We start from the raw sequence: 4,772 nt of genomic DNA on the forward strand, positions 1-4,772 counted from the left end.
ACCTACAGGGTTGCAGCCCCCTACAACTCCTTGGGTACTTTCTCTAGCTCACCCTCGATTTCTTATCTCAAGAGGACATTCATTCTCTGGCCCCGTGTCATCACGCAGTTAGTCACTATCTGCGAACATCTTATCTCTTAAGTCTTCCCACCAGTCCATGACACGGATGATAGCAAACCGATTGCCCCAGGTAAGCAATCCTGGAGGGTGACAAAGGGATCAGACAAAATTTCTTGGGCCTTCTAGTGAGATTTCTAGGGATCCAGTGGTGTGGAGTACGCTGAACTATCCCTCCACGGAGAATGTGAACAATGCGGTTCTCTAAGGCCATCCTAACCTCCATTCACCTCTAGAGATTACAGCCGGAACACTAAGACAGGGGAAGCTGGGCAGACCAGATGAGATAAACTGCTGAGAGGGGAAAGGCGACTCAGAGCTTTACAGTGAGTTACAGTGCTGACTGTTCCTCCCTGGGCAGACAGGACAGGGCTGTTTTGCACGCCACCCATTCTAAAAAGAAAAGGCGCAACACTTGGTAGGACTTTGGAAGCAAGTTGTTGTCTACAGAGTGCTGCCCTGGTGTACTTACTGACCCCAAAGCTGCTAGCTTTCATGGGTCCGTAGTAAGAGAAGGCTCTGTGGCTATCTGTGATGCTTTGAATATGCTCCGCCCAGGGAATGGCACCATTAGAAGGTGTGGCCCTATGGAGTAGGTGTGTCATTGTGGGTGTGGACATTAAGACCCTCACCCTAGCTCTAGCTACCTGGAAGCCAGTATTCTGCTAGCAGCCTTCAGATGAAGATGTAGAACTCCCAGCTCCTCCTGCACCATGCCTGCCTGGATGCTGCCATGCTCCCACCTTGATGATAATGGACTGAACTTCTGAACCTGTAAGCCAGCCTCAATTATAAAAGTTACCTTGGGGGCTGGAGAGATGGCTCAGTGGATAAGAGCACCGACTGCTCTTCTGAAGGTCCTGAGTTCAAATCCCCGCAACCACATGGTGGCTCACAACCATCCGTAATGAGATCTGACGCCCTCTTCTGGAATATCTGAAGACAGCTACAGTGTACTTACATATAATAAATAAATAAATAAATCTTTAAAAAAGAAAAAAAGAGTTGCCTTGGTCACGGTGTCTGTTCACAGCAGTAAAACCCTAACTAAGACACGATCTGACACAGGATATAGAGTGTAACATTTAGTAAGGTCTCTTACCATTGTTACCTATCACCTTTCCAGATGGTTTCTGTCTCTTCCTAGTTTTCCTTAATTTTGGTACTTCTCATTCAATTTCCTTATAAGAATTTTTTTTTCTGTTTTGTTCAAGGATATGTCTCTGGTATCTGAAATATCAAGTAGGGTCACAGCAACAAATAGATGGCACAGTCAAAGCCGAATAATTTTCCCCCAAGGCAGGGTTTCTCTGTGTAGTCCTGACTGTCCTGGATCTCTCTCTCTGTAGACCAGGCTGGCCTTGAACTCCAGGATACACCTCTCTCTGCCTCTGAGTTCTGGGATTAAATGTCTGCTATCACTACCCAGCTAAAAGCAGAATAATTTTGAAGATTTAATTAAGGAACTATTTACTAAAAACAAAAACAAAAAAAAATCCCCCCAAAACCAAAACCAAAACCAAAACCAAAAACCATATGGCCAGGTTCAGGAAAACCACCAGGATCCCTTGTAATAGAAGAGAGCAAATAATAGGTTGGTTGTACCATAGACCTGAAAGATTATTCAAGGAGATGCAGTCTCCTTTGTTGTGACTGAGTAGAAGCAGCTACATTTTTCCAGGGTGGTTAGGATGAGTTACCCTGGCCAGTGCCACAACCCCCCTTTTGACCTGTTTGCTCAGTAGCATGAAAAGCTCAGACTGGCCAGAGGCTTATGTCACAGTGTTACTTAAGGGGAGCTTTGCTTCCTTAGGTGCTAGACCAGTTTGTGCAAGCTAGCAGCTTAACAGAAACCAAGATAAGCAGGTCCCTTTTTCCTCTTGGACACCAGGTCACCTGTCCAGTGTGAGAATGTGAATAAAACACAAGAGTCTCTTGTCACGTCTGAGATTTTGGTTTAGTGAGTAGCTGCTGGGAGCCCCGATAGTGCAACTCAAACGTCCAGGAAGTGCTGTAGCTGTGTCAATGGGAGATCCTGTGCAGTGAATCATTTCTATGAATGACCAGTGACCCAGGGAGAACCAAATGTTCCTCTTGTCAGGAATGACTACACAGTAAGTACAACTTCTGGCAACTCTTTCGACCTGTCTACACGCGTGTGCCTGTGACTCCTCACTAGCACACTTCTGTGTCCTCGTCTCTCTCCAGTAAGAAACAGTCAGTGCTGTAACACTTTGCGTAGCATTGCCTCACATTTTCCCCTTCCCAGCTGTTGGCTTCCAGACAATTCTGCTAGGCTCTGCTCAAAGTGACCTAGCAACAGCTTACATCATCACCTAGTATGGAGCATGAGCAAGGCATTTAAGAGGGGCTACCCCAGGTTTCTCTTCACATTCTTCAGTTGCTCCCTCTTTCCCCACGTGTTCCTGGTCGGCCTCTTCCTCTCACTGGGTGAGAATAAGACCATTATCACAATTTTGAGCCAAATCTGCAAGCTTTAATTATATACTGGTGAGAATGATGGATTCTGGCTAGGTCCATTCAGAGGTTCCCAGACATTGGCCACGAGCTATGTTGGCCAGGTGCTTGCTTATAAAAGCAAACTCAAAAGGATACATACTTCCCTTCAACAAATCATCCAATCTGGGGCAAGCATACATCTTGATGTACTCCTTGCGGAGGTAACTCCTACCGATGTGTGTTCACACACATATGTATGGTGCAGTTGGATCCTGTGATGGTGCCTGTTCTGTGATGTCTTCAGGAGGGTGTCTCCCCCCTGCCCCGCCCCCCCCCCCATTTTTGAGTTTCCTTTCGTGATAGGCCCTGTCCAACTTGTAAGAAGATCAGGTTAAAAACCAGCTCCTGGGAGGCTGGTGAGCTGACTCAGAGGGTTAAGAGCACTGACTGCTCTTCTAGAGGTCCTGAGTTCAATTCCCAGCAGCCACTTGGTGGCTCATGACCATTTATAAGGGCATCTGATATTGTCTTCTGCTGTGTCTGAAGACAGTGACTGTGTACTTATATATATATGAAATAAATATGACCAGAGTGAGTAGGATTGAGAAAAAAACCCCACCAGTTGCTGTTCATGCATATTAAAATATTGGCTCTATAAACCAACATACAGCCTGCTCCCCTCCCCTGTCTGGGCATCAGAGAGCCTGCTGCAGCCTCTTGCTGTGAATGTTTCAAAAAATCTAACACAAATATTTTTCTCATTTATCAGAAAGTAGAATTTACCATGTCTAGGCATTTGAGAATAAATCCACCTTTTACCAAATTGAAAATTTAAAATGTAAAATTATTATTAAAAAAAAAAAATGGAGGCAGCATCTCTTTACCAAACACAGGCTGACCGGGAACTCAGAATCCTCTTGTCTTTGTCTCCTGAGTGCTGGGACAGTGGGTATATGCTGTTACACCTGGCTTGTTCACTTTACTTACTGACTTTTATAGACCTCTAATATCTGATCATATATATATATATATATATATATATATATATATATATATATATAATATACATAATATATATTATATTATATATATATTCTGATATATATCTAATATCTGATCATAATTTTAGGTTTGATAATATTTACTTATTTATTGACATTAGCTCCATCTTTAGTTTCTTCCTTGTACTATATACTATTAAAAAGTATGAATACTTAACAACTTAGATTATTTATACATTAAATTACATTCTTGGGGCTGTAGAGATGGCTCAGCGGGTAAGAGCCCTGATTGCTCTTCTGAAGGTCCTGAGTTCAAATCCCAGAAACCACATGGTGGCTCACAACCACCAGTAATGAGATCTGATGCCCTTTTCTGGTGCACCTGAAGTCAGCTACAGTGCACTTATGTATAATAATAAATCAGTCGTTGGGCCGGAGCAAGCAAGGACTGAGTGAGTGGAGTTGACCGGAGCGAGTGGGGTTGATCAGAGAGAGCAGACGTCCTAAAAATTCAATTCCCCAACACCCACATGAAGTCTCACGATCATCTGTATAGCTACAGTGTACTCTCATCAATCAATCAATCAATCAATCATTTTTTAAAAATTACATTCTTTTCAAAGGTCCAAAGAAAACTTTGTTTCCCTAAATTCTGACGGGATAAACACAGCATCCCTCGGGAAGTTGTGCTGGTTCCCTTCCACCAAAAGGATCCATTTCCCTTCTCACTGGCAGAAGGGATACACGACTATCTGTGGTGTCTGTTAGCAAACAAAAGCACCTGCCGGCCTCAGTATCACAAGTGCCTACTGCACGCTTCAGAATCCACCCTGACATCCGGATTCTTCTCCACTCCTTTCTCCTCTCCTACCCTAAATTTCTCTCGCCATGAGCTTCTCTTCTCCCAGCTGGCTCCTCATTTTCCTTATAACCCTGTTATTTCAGGCTATGCTCCATCTGTTGCCCAGACTCTCTTTGTCTTCATCTCTGGCTCTCCTCCTCTTCCCCCCTTTCTGTTCTGCTCCTGTTTCTTTCATGGCCAGGTCTAGTCTGCTGGCCATGTTCTGTTAACTACTGTCTCTTTCTGCTCTGCACTGTTCCAGATGCCTCTGGTCATTCTCTCCCTCATGTCTACAAAAACCAAAAACCAAACCAAACCCACAGCCCTCCTCCTCCTCCTCCTCCTCCTCCTCC

This window comes from Mus pahari, chromosome 19 (assembly GCF_900095145.1).
Source record: "Mus pahari chromosome 19, PAHARI_EIJ_v1.1, whole genome shotgun sequence".
NCBI lineage: Eukaryota > Metazoa > Chordata > Mammalia > Rodentia > Muridae > Mus > Mus pahari.